This window comes from Macaca thibetana, chromosome 12 (assembly GCF_024542745.1).
Source record: "Macaca thibetana thibetana isolate TM-01 chromosome 12, ASM2454274v1, whole genome shotgun sequence".
NCBI lineage: Eukaryota > Metazoa > Chordata > Mammalia > Primates > Cercopithecidae > Macaca > Macaca thibetana.
Window position 1 is genome coordinate 75406650 of NC_065589.1, and position 13143 is coordinate 75419792.

At 35.9% G+C, this 13143-nt stretch overlaps 1 protein-coding gene across 3 annotated transcripts in view; it reads right to left on the bottom strand.

Annotated features, from left to right (window-relative positions):
• The window catches only part of B3GALT1 (beta-1,3-galactosyltransferase 1), a 562550-nt gene that overhangs the window by 353006 nt on the left and 196401 nt on the right, over nucleotides 1-13143 (bottom strand). For all 3 annotated transcript variants that reach the window (XM_050752822.1, XM_050752821.1, XM_050752823.1), the window contains one exon: nucleotides 8769-8869. The gene's annotated coding sequence lies outside the window, so the exon portion shown is untranslated. The remainder of the gene's footprint in view (nucleotides 1-8768; nucleotides 8870-13143) is intronic.

Genomic DNA, 13143 nt, shown 5'->3' on the forward strand with positions numbered 1-13143 from the left:
ATTTTAAGATTTGTTTCATTTAAAACATAATGATGTAAGTACCAAATAGTAGATAGTAAAATCAACATGCAACTAACTTGGAATTTTTCATTTACTAACAAATTTAGCCAAGTTAATTGTGGAGTTGAGAAAGAAAAAAGCAGGTTAATTAAAAGCAATGAGAATCTCATCATGTTGCAATTATGGGAACTACAGAGTTCTTTTAATATAAAATGGAAGCAAAAATAAATATAAAAGTGTAACCACCAACTCAAAAAACGACCAACAAAATTCCCCAGGTCTTACATACAGACCGAGTAGGCTGTTTTTGAAATTATTTTAAATGGAGATACCACCCTCTTTTCCTGTTTGAAATGTAAACACTCTTCAGAGAAGTAACACACTGATTTAAATTCATATGAAGTTAGGAAGTTATAAAAGACTGATAGCAGGTCCTTTCTTGACAGTGGTTTTTAATAGGGGCAGCATGATGGGGATCTGCAGGCAGAAGAAAGGGAATGGGGGCAAAGAATTGACTTGGAATATGAATTGAATCTTTTCCAGAAAGTTCCTTATAAATAATCCTGAAATTCCAGATGATTCCTACCATCTATCACATCAACTTTAATACACTTTCTCAATTTGTTTCCCAGAATAACAAGCCTGCCTCTTTTCTTATATTAAGATCTGTTCCCATTCTTTAAATGTCTGATCTCCTGCTTCTTTCAAAGTACTTTTTCTGGTATGCTTGCTACATAACATAGAAAGATATTTTTAAAAATGAATTTTAGGTCATAGCAGAGAAAGCAGGAAACAAAGCTTACTGTACCAATTTCATAAATCCCTGATTTTTGCATGCCTTTTTATTAACATTCTAATAGAAGTATACTGAGTTATTACTTATTGCTATGTTTTAATTCTTACAAACTTAAAAAAAATCCAATAGTTACTGAAGAGACTCTCAATTGACAGGCTCCATTCTTAATCTTATAGCCATATGTTTCTTCCAGTTTTCTAAACGAAAAAAATCAACGTGTCCTATAAAAAACCTTGATACATTAATAAAACACAAGCTTTGGTCATGACCTGACAAAAGCCATACTTCAGGCCAGGGAATTTCTGTAAATTAAGCAATCCTGCAACATCTCTTTGCCAAAGCATGTGCAGACCTCACTTCTTCAACATGTCAATACTGGGCTTTGTTATAAAATCAGAGCAGACGGTAAGAGCAAAAGAGAGCAGAAGTAACACACCTTAAGTATGAAGCCTAACACATTTAACTTTAGGCTTTCAAACTTGTCGGCACTTTTTTTTTTTTTTAACCAAAGACAGATTTCAAAACATTGTTAATATTTAACAGGCAGTTGAAAACTCATATACTCCTTGGATAGTATACTACTAATTCTTAAAAACACAGATTTTTCACTGTATCTAGTATAGAAAGCATGAGCTGTTGGGTACTTGGGAATCCTGGGGTCTCCATCAGCTGAAACTGCTCTCTCTAAGGTCATTGATGGCCTCTGTAAGCCCCGGGTTCTTGTTTCTCCAGTCTTTCTTCTTCCTAATCTTTTTGTTGCATTTGTCACCCTCAGAGTCTCCTTTTCCTAGCCAAGCCTTCTTCATACAGTTTCAAGGACAGGCAAAATCCTGGTTTTTCTGACTTCTCCAATCTCCCTCACGTTCTTTAACTCTGGGCATGGCCCAAGGTTGACTCCTTAATTAACTCTTCTTTTTATCTCTTTTGTCCCAATTCAATCTAGCCTGAAGCAGAACTTCTAAGAAGGAACATCCTTTCCCAGGGAAAAATCCCCTATTTTAGTAGTTGGTAATCGGTACAATTGAACATCTTGCTTAAAGACTGAGTTAAAATTCAAAATGTGGCTTTTGCTGAGACACCCTTGGCATATTCCCACTTTGGCGTTTTGGCACTTCCTTTTCCTCCTGTCTGGAATACTCTCCCTTAGGATACTAGCTTATTCACATTTTTCAAATATTTGCTCAGATACCTCCTGCTTCATGAGGCCTCTTCTAACCATCATATTTAATATTGTAACTGTTGCACATCCCCCCTCATTTCCCTTCCTCTGCTCAACTTTGTATTTTTGTACAACATTTCTAAATTCACATTATACATTCTTAATTCTCTTTATTAGATATTGTTCCATTTATCGTTTTCTTAGTTCCAGCCATTATAACAAAATATCATTCAAAACATGGCTATAAGCAACAGAAATGTACTTCCTACAGTGCTGGAGCCTGGAAGTTTGACATCAGGGTGCCAGCATGGTTGGGTTCTCATGAGAGCCTTTTTCAGGGTTACAGAGTGTCAATGTTTCATCGTATCCTCATGTGGCAGAAAGAGAGAGAACTGGCTCTTTGGCCTCTTCATATAAAGGCACTAATCCCATTCCTGAGGACTCTACCTTCATGACTTCATTACCTCCCAAAGGCTTCACCTCCTAATACCATCACACTGAGAGTTAGGATTTCAACTCAGAAATTCTGAGGGGGATACAAAACTTCAGTCCATAACACCCTGATAGAATATGCTTTATTTTGTTCACTGATGTCACAAAGGCCTAGAACAGTGACTGACACTTTGAAGGTGATCAATGACTATTACCCTAATTGAGTTTAAAAACTTCCTTATAATATCCACTACCTTCTTTCTCTTTTCACTGCCAACAGCCTAGTCTAAGTTTCTCACGGTAATTAGCCAATTAGCATGCTAATTACATTTCTTTCTACCCTTCTCTTTAATCCATCTCCTTTACTTTTGGCTGATTTTCCTCTTCAAAGCCCAAATTCATCTTCTCATTAACCTTCTCAGAAACCTTCACTGTAAGGCCAAGTCAAAATTCCTTATTCTGGAACTTACAGCCCTGCTCAGTATGACTACCAATCACATCCAGCCTCATGGGCACCCACTCCTCAATCAACTTTAGCCAAACTGGTATTGACTTTTTCATTTAAGAAATAGTTGACCTCCTAGTCCTAGCTCCTATGTGTGATAAAAATAATTTACTGTCAGTTTAGGCAAATGAACTGGAAGAATAAAAACTTAAACAACATTTGTACTAAAAAAGAAATTGAGACCACAGAAGAAAGACACCTGGCCGATTTACTCAGGTACATGGGGTCCCACCACTGAAATGTCTCTTTCTTCTATTTTCATGTTCTGGAGAAGCAAATTGTACCTATATTTAAAGGTTCGAGTTCAACTTGCTCTGTGATTGATTCTATGCCTTTTAAAAGTCCTAATTCCTTTTAATAAACATTAATAATAAATGTTTTGTCTTCCACAAATATTCTGAGGTGCCTTTCTTCAACCTTCTTTCCCTTCACCATACAAAACATTGATTTATGGATTACATAGGTCTTCCCATCCCAAAATTCGGAGCACCATCTTTTCCCTGAAGGCATCCCTTTCCTCAAAGCTAGGATAAAACCTGAAAGGAAAAGCCTAGGAACAGATCTGGGACTCTGGGGAAGGGGTATAGGGCTTATACTTTTAATTGGTAAGAAAGCTGGCGAAGCCGGGGGTGGTGGCTCACGCCTGTAATCCCAGAACTTTGGGAGGCCGAGGCAGGCAGATCACCTGAGGCTGGAAGTTCGAGACCTGCCTGACCAACATGGAGAAACCCTGTCTCTACTAAAAATACAACATTAGCCAGGTATGGTGGCGCATGCCTGTAATCCCAGCTACTCAGGAGGCTGAGGCAGGGGAATCACTTGAACCTGGGAGGCGGAGGTTGCGGTGAGCCAAGATTGTGACATTGCACTCCAGGCTGGGCACCAAGAGCAAAATTCCATCTCAAAAAAAAAAGGAAGGAAGCAAGCAAGCTGGCGAAAAAAGCAAAATGGCACCTCTTCTTCACTGCTTTCTCTAAGTGTTTCAAAGTTTCACTCTCTAATCACTTCCCATCCACATGAAGGTTGTTAAATGATGATGAAGCTTTTGGTTTCTGCATTCCTACATCTGCCACCAATGCTTATGAGATTATTGCTCTAGAAGACCCTCCCAAGTAATCCTCCTTATTTATGCTTTCTCTACTCGAATTTCTGCTGTACTTTATTGTGTTACAAACATTAAACAGTCTAGAATTTGAAAACATTTTACCTTATATTTTTGTTTCTGTCATATACATATACATTACAGAAATTCCTGAAGACAGAAATTGTCTACCCCACAGCAGTGGTTGTCATCTTTCCCTTTTATCAGTAAAGCCAATGGTACGACATTAAAAAAAATAAGATTCCAGGGCCCCAAGTCAGTTCTGAAGAAAGTGAATTACTTGTCTAGCTTTTGAAAGAAATCTGTGTTTTCAGAATTTCTCCCAAATGATTCTGATAATTTGCTAGGTATGAGTATCACTGCTTTACAAAGTTTACCATGGGCTCATTACGAAGAGGAATCTCAAAACACCTTTTAACTTAAAAATTATTTACTTTAAAATTAAAAATGTGTGACTAAAGCTTGTGATAATTAATTTGCCTCATATAGATTTTAAAATCTAACATTTGATTTTGTGAGTACCATAAAATATCTAGGAAAATTTTAAAATTAAAAATACCTGAAATTTCACCACATATGCTATTTTATGTGCATATAATCATATCAAACATACAGTTATAGATTCTCATTTTTCTTTGATATAGGTTTATTTTAGATACTTCTTACATGCCATATTTTAAAACAGTGAAAATAACATTCCATTGGAATGAGGGTACTAACTAACTTCATAATTTCCCTATTTTGGACTTCTTAGGTATTTATTTTTTTCCCTAAAATATAAGTATCATAACTAATATCTTTTATATAAACAATTCATTGAATATAGATGCAATTGTATTGCATTTGATGTATTTATCAAATATTTATTCTATTTTAAAGTTATACACTTTATTCTTTTTTTAAAATGCTGTAATCTTAGGCACAATTTTTTGCTAGTTTCTCCAATGAGTTTGTTTTCTAATTTTCAGACTCTTAGGAAAACCTGCAATCAAGTATACCATTATAATGCGCCACAAAGTTATTCAATCTTGTTGGCATATTCTCCTGATTCCTATATTTAGCCTAGATCTCCCTACTACTCTGTTTCAGGAGTACTTCCTAATATAAACCACACTGAAGGGATAAAAATTCTAACTGGTACGTATCAGTTTCTTAAAGTGTAGCCTATAGGTCACCAGTAATACAACAACATGAGGAGCTTGATAAAAGTGGAGAATCATGGACTACAAAATTATTTTTTGATATTTAGTTGTGGAGTCTAGGAAAATGAAATTTAAACAAGAATCCAAAGAAACTCTTCTGGATATACTAATGTCTGAAAATCCAGCATTCTATATACCATGTTATCAGCAAATGTGCAGCATAGATTTAAGGCACTTCCAATGCCAACATACTTCTTATCATCCTACTTCTTTCCCCACCCAACCCTCCTGCACTGGAGTACATCTTTTATAGAAAGTAGAGAACATGTTTATTTTATCTTTGCATTTCTGTCACTGTTGAGACTCTATTTTGCACATAAAAACTGCATAAGAATGTTAGTTGTTTAATTTTTAACCAGATCCATACTCTGTTAAGTTAGTTTTGATCATTACACAAAATTACTTGCATGGCTTGAAATGGTTTACCTATTTTTTTCTTAAATTATAAAGTTTGTCTGGTATCTTTGGAACTTTGTTAAAATATTTCTATAGTAACTGATGTAGGGCTTTGTATATACTCACAGAATAAATGTGTCAGGCATTGTGATATATTTGAAGATAGAAATATTAGAGGAGTGGTCCTTACACTGGAGAAAGTAGCCCTCTACTAGTGAAGTTGGTATCATCAGAAAGGTTTACAAAATAATATAATCAAATCTAAGCATGCATCAAACATACAGAAAAATGACTATATTGTGAAAGCATCATGAAGAATCTCTTTTCAGGACTATATCTGCATGGCCAAATTTAACTGAATACAGAAATTGAGGCTGCCGAATTTGATGTGGCTCATATATAACACTGTAGTTCACGCCAGAAAGCTAACTTTGAACAGCATCAAACATGGCCTATTTTAATATCAAGATCTACAGAATATGCATATTTAAACAAGCCAGAATCTTTTATATCTTCTGCCTATTTTTATTTCAATGGTGTATTATTAGAAGAGTCGTTGCCTACTATGACCTCTTTCTATAACAGAGAATACTAGGTGTACACACACACACACACACACACACACACACACATCTCTATATACACATACTTGGATATAACACACACTAATCTCAGTGCTGTCAGGGATAACCTCAGATTCTTGATCACTGTTATTACAAAGTGAATACTGAAAAAATTCATAGTAGCTAAGAATTCAGAGTCTTTTGGGCAATCACACTCTCTTTTATAGTTTTATTATGTTAGAACATGAGACCATGAAAAACCACAATATACTTATTAGAATTGCTAAAACTCTAAGCACTGGCAACACCAAATGCTTGTAAAAATGTGCGGCAACAGGAAGGTCCTTTCAGTGCTGGTGGGAATGCAAAATATTACAGCTACTTTGAAATACAGTTTGGCAGTTCCTTATAAAACTACACTTTATTACCACTTAATCCAGTCATAATACTCCTTTGTATATACCTAAATGAGTTGAAAACTTCTGTCCACACAAAAATCTGCAAACAAATATTTATAGTGACTTAAAAAAGTAATTCCCAATTTGGAAACAATCAAGATATCTTTCACTAGGTAAATGGGTAAACTATGGTACATCCGTCCAATGAAATATTCAGTCATAAAAAGAAATGAGCTATTAAGCCACAGAAAACATAGATGAACCTTAAAAGCCCATTGCTTTGTAAAAGAAGTCAAAATGAACAGGCTACATACTGCATGATTCCAACTATATGTCATTCTGGAAAAGGTCAAACTATGGAGGCAGTAAAAAGATCAGAGATTGCCAGGGTTTCAGTGGAGGGAGAGAAGAGGGAATAGGAGGAAGATGGGGGATTTTTAGAGCAGCGAAGCTATTCTGTGTGATGCAGCAGTAATAGAAATTTGTCATTATATGTGTGTCAAAACCCATAAAACATCCAACACAAAGACTGAAACCTTATGCAACTATGGACTTTAGTTAAAAGGCTCTATCAATATTGAGTCATCACTTGTAACAAATGTACCATGTACCATGTTAATACAAGATGTTAATAATACGGAAAACTGAGTGTGGGTTGAGGGAGAGGATTATGTGGAAGCTCTCTGTACTTTCCAATTAATTTTTCTGCAAACATAAAACTACTTTTTTTTTTTTTTTGAGACTGAGTCTTGCTCTGTCGCCCAGCCTGGAGTGCAGTGGTATGATATCGCACTACAGGCACCTGCCACCACTCCCGGCTAATTTTTTTGTATTTTTAGTAGAGACGGGGTTTCACTGTGTCAGCCAGGATGGTTTTGATCTCCTGACCTCGTGATCTCCCCGCCTCAGCCTCCCAAAGTGCTGGGATTACAGGCATGAGCCACCGCCCCCAGCCCATAAAACTACTCTTAAAAAAGTCTGTTAATGAAAAAAAAAAAAAAAGCAAAAGTAAAACCAAAGACACAGAAGTTGTTAAAATTAAACCAAACCAAAGACTACAATTCTGGTCAGATGAGACAACTTCTAGAACTGTAACTGCAGTCTTTTATGGTGATACCCCTGGTTTCCCAACTGTTACTTCTTATTCCCGAGGTGGTACCTGTGGTGGTACCTGTGATGATATTGGAATAAGGCAGAGAAGAAATACCACAGAGTGTTCAGGCCCCATTAGCCTGAAACCTACCATTCTTCAATATTCAGTCTGGCTTTGAGTCAGGTCCAGAATCTGCTGAAGACTTAAACATTTTTTGAATGACTACTAACATAACAGAATCAGGAGTTACCCAGCCTAGTCCAAATATTGAAGTGAGGCCTAAAAGTACACACCTACCTCAAATTATGGGGAGTTCTCATTACCCTGGGGACAAAATTTTGTCTTGTGTAAATTCCTCCAGAACCCTAAGAAAACAAGGGATCCTGCCAGAACTGAGATGTGCCCCTGGGTCCTCTAAGGAAGAGCTTCTTTATCATTTTGTTAATGGAGAGGAAAAAGGAAAAGATTCCGAGTTCAAGTTTCTTGACACAAGACCAGGAATACTGGTCAATCTTCAGGTAAAATTACTTCCAGTGAAAATCTAGAACCCGATGTCTTAATTTTTTCCTAAGAAAAACTCCTCTAAGTCCAGACTTCAAACATAGACATGCATAAAAAGCAGCAGACGCTGTAGGGCTTTCCAAAAAGAAAGGTTCTATTGCTCACCAGCACAGCTCCCCAACACAATGGTCTACAGATGTGCTAATAAGATGCCAAGGCTTCAGCCCTGGAGCTGCTCAGCAGTGCCAGTCATCTCTGCTTGTGAGAAGCCCTCTCACTATATCCTAGGAATATTACCATTTTCCATGTGTGTCATGGCAAGAAGGCTGACAAAACACTTTGCAATCTCTGTTAATGGTGCTTCTATTCCAAAGTGGCCAGAGTGATGCTTTGCAATTACTCTTGTTTCTACGTATCATCCTACTCCAAATATGAGGATAATATTTGTTGAGGAGTTATTTCTGATCATATTTCACGTGAAAGGTATAAAGCATGAAATACTACAAAGCTATAAGCAAATTCAGAGCAAACTTAATATTTTGGATAATATCATCTATTTTTATATCACAGTTTTGTAAATATTCAAAGACTATTAAACCAAAAATAAGAATCAGCTGTTACCCTATGATGAAAATTTCTGCACTCCTTTTAAGGAGCATCCGTGTCTTCACAAAATCCCTCCACTCCTGGATCGAGCAGCTCTTGAAGCGTTTCTACTGGGTCTAAAAGGAAAGAAAAATATATGAGTAACTTTGGAGGCACTTCAGCTGACATTGGCACTTTGTTTCAAGTTGTTTAGATTCTCTTTTCACCATTTCGTAAAATTTCCACGTATCTTACATCAAATTATTCTGCACAAAACAATCAGCACTTGAAGAACACTTAATTTGAAAAGGAATTTTCTTCCTTTATATCATTACAATCTCCTCTTTATGCAAAGATGTCTTTGAATAAATGATGTCTTCACTGGTTATAAAGTCATTTTTAAAATTTTCCACAATTATTTGCTTACTTTCCCTAGACATTCATTTTATTCTGTGGTCTCACTTATAATAGTGAGTGTTTCCACAGGAGAAGTAGAATATTGTTAGTTCTAAACAGTCTTGTCTGTGGTTTCCTTAAGACGACTGTCTTGTTGCCTTACTCTGCTATGATAAACTAACACATTTGGTTCCTAATCTCCTATGCCTAATTTTTTCTGATGTAAAAATCCCTACCAAATCCCGAAGTACTCCATCAAGTCTATAATAATACTGAGGGAGCCAGTGAAAAAGTGTGTTCTGCCAGCATGTTCTATAAGATAGCCTTCCATCAACACAAAGTCTCAGGCATTCTTTTCTGGAACTCGCAAGGAAAATAAGCTGGCTTTGGCAGTTGATCACAGACTGTTCTAATTCAATGAATCCATTTTCTACAGGCTTTACTTGGCAAGCTTCTTTCCACTGCCTGCAAACTGACTACGTTTCTTTGTAAACCTCGTTGCAATTCAACCCAAACACCTCTACACCCCAGTTATCTGTTACTGAAAAATCTATTTTAAAGAAGACTTTCAGTGGAATACCTAATTTTAGAGCCTTTCCTTAACCTTTACAAACTGTTATGCATATGTCATCATCTACAGAAGGGTGTTGTGGAAAAAGGACGCCAATGGTGTAGTGATGTGTAACACTGGAGAAGTCAGAAAGCCCGGGCTGAGTTACCTGCTCTAAAATGTGCCCCTCTTGATCTGCTTGGCTTATCAAATGATCTGCCTATGGAAGTTCACAGTACGATGACGTTAGTTTGATGGCACCTCTGAACTCTACTTCTAACAATCATTCTGCATATTTTTAGAATTCTTAAAAGCACGTAGTTGTAGATTGGGGAAAATGTCATCAATAAATCCTCCAAGGAGGCACAAAGTATTTTTTTTTGTAATATCATAGTCCTTCATTATTAATCTTATTTTTAACATGGGTAAGTTCCTGATTCTCATGAATGCATTTAAATATCTATGGATAAATTGAAAAATCTTAAAGTTGCATGAAATAAGCCTGACACAAAAAAGTGCATACTATATAGTTACATTTATATGAAGTTCTAGAAAAGGCAAAAATAAGCTATAATGATCATCAGAACAGTGGCTGTGAGGAATTGACAGAAATAGAGCAAGAGGGAACTCTCTGGAATAATGAAAAAATTCTCTATCTTGATTGGATAATGGTTACATGGGTGTATACACTCGACAAAATTCATGGAACTGTGACCTTAAAATCTGTACACTTTATTGTAACTAAACTTGTACTTAATTTAAAAAACAGACAAACAACAGGACCGAGGCTTCTCGAGTTTTGGTATGATTTTGAATGACAGAGTCTTTAAGATGAACTTGTACAGTGAAAGCCAATTATTTATTCCTTCATTCATTTATCCACTTGAGAAAGATTTACTAAACACTGATATACCCAGAATTAATACAATGGCAGTGTGCTACAAAAAATAATGGTTAGCAAAATAGACATAGCCCTTATTCTTACAGACATTAGAGTCTGTTGGGGGAAAACAGACAATTAAAATAGACAAAAACAAAGAACTATCACTGTAGCATGGGGAGAAGGCCTATATTTTAACCAAGAGCTGCATCAAGACAGAATGAACTACTTTATACTAAACCCTAAGCCAATGTGAGCTGAAAATATTGGTGTTCCCTGAGTCATTAAAAGCCAATAGAGTGCTCAGACCAAAGCAAACCAAATAATGTTTTTCTATTAAACCAAGCCTAAATATGCTCCAAATCTAATGAATCAAAACATCAAAATATTTTTCAAGTCAAATTTCGTTTGGCCATTGAAGACCCTTTTTTTTTTTTTTTTTTTTTTTTTTTTTTTTTTTAAATAGAATTTAGGTTGTCTACGTCCTAAGGCATTTTACATATACAGCTGTCCACAGGAATAACATGGTGTTAAATGACCTTCTTTTCCATGAGCAAGTCCCAGCTGGGAAGACAGGTGCATCTACTTCTGGTCACTCTGCTGCCAATGGGGGATTTGCAGGCTTTCCCAACAGCAAGCATTATGCATACTCACGATAAATCCAAGCTTGTGACAGGTGCAGTATTTGATATACAAACAAAGTATAACCACGAATAGACCCGTATTCCAATATAAAATGCTTTCAGATACTTACATCCCCCTCACCACTACCAAACACACACTTTAAAATGAAGTCATTCTGTGGGCAATCCCATTTTTAAAGCACATGAAAATATTTTATAGCCTAACTAGTATTAAAAAAATCCTCTTGTTTCTTTTTTGGTTTCCCAACCAATTTGTTCAAAATCTCTCCAAAATGAGAGGAGTCATTTATAAGATTAAACAGATAAAAGAATATAACTAACATGAGAAAAATAAATAAAATGTGAACCATATAAAGAGTTAAGGGATTTTTAAGCCTTCTAAGGAAGGCTAACCTATTGTTATTTTGTGAAACTGTCTAGAAGAAAACCAATATCTGTTAAAGAATACTCTAAGAGGAAACATGCTAATAACAGTGGGTAGTTCAAACATATGCTTTGGAATAAGAAGCTTACTTTAAACCGAGGCCATAAAGGATGCTGAATGTTTTATATTTAATCAGCAAAACATACACAACATTACCTTCCCAGTCTCTGACCAGACAACTGAGGGTTTGGGCTACAGTCTACTGGCAGGACAAAAAGTGGACTTCTGAACAAAGTAAGTGGGACTTGAAACAATTAATTCAAATAGATGAGCCACTTTACACCCTCAGAAAACATGGTCAGATTTCAATCCTAACTCTACAATGATAGTTTCATTACTTTCTCAATCTGGTCAGTGATAAATTCAAAAGAAATCCTTTATTGCTGATGAGGAATTATAGTTCCTGTTTGTATACATTCCACATATCTAATATTTTTAAAAAGTATATATTTTAACAAAAATATAAACATTTTAAAATCTCAAGTTTTATTTTTGATTCTACAGCCAAATGGTTGATAAGTAAAGGAGTTAACATAATGGAACATTTTCCCAGCATTCTTGTGTGATTTTTTCCTTCTACTTCTCCAATTTCTACTCTCCCAATCCCACTTTAATGTTTTTGCTTTCTATTCTTTCTTTTTTTTTTTTTTTTTTTTTTTTTTTTTTTTTTCTTTTTTTTTTTAAATACAGTGTCTTGCTCTGTCACCAGGCTGGAGTGCAGTGGCAGGATCTCAGCTCACTGCAACCTCTGCCTCCTGGGTTCAAGCAATTCTCCTGCCTCAGCCTCCCGAGTAGCTGGGACTACAGGTATGTGCCACCACACCCAGCTAATTTTTGTACTTTTAGTAGAGATGGGGTTTCACCATGTTGGCCAAGATAGTCTTGGTCTCTTGACCTTGTGATCCACTTGCCTCGGCCTCCCAAAGTGCTGGGATTACAGGTGTGAGCCACTGTGTCCAGCCTGAAGAATCTCATAAACATTACATTAATTAAATTAAATTAAGTTAATTAAATTAACTGAAGACTTTCTCAAATTTCAATCCATTGGATATATAATTGTGGTACAGAATTCTAGATGATTTCTAATGGTTTTTCATGGCCATGACTTTCTTCTCAAGTAACGCCCAAAGATATCATGACCTTCAGTCTGCAGAGCTTGTATGTAATGATAGGACAAGCCTTTCCTCTGTGTCCTGAGAGCAAATTTTAAGCAGCTATAACTTAATGCATCTATTGACACTAAAATCTAACTAACAGCACTGAAACATTTTGAAAACATAAGTAAAATCTTTGGAACTAGTGACTTGGGAGTAAATTTTTCCAGAGGTTCAAATTTAGGGATCATCTTTAATGAATATGCATAGTTTAGATTAATTCAAAAGCATATATTTAGCTCCTATGATGTGGCAGTCTTCAAAGTACTAAGGACACATATACCTTCCTCTAAATTAACTTCATAGCTTAGCCATTGAAGTCAAAGGACACATAAACACATACGAGATAACTTAATGCCATTT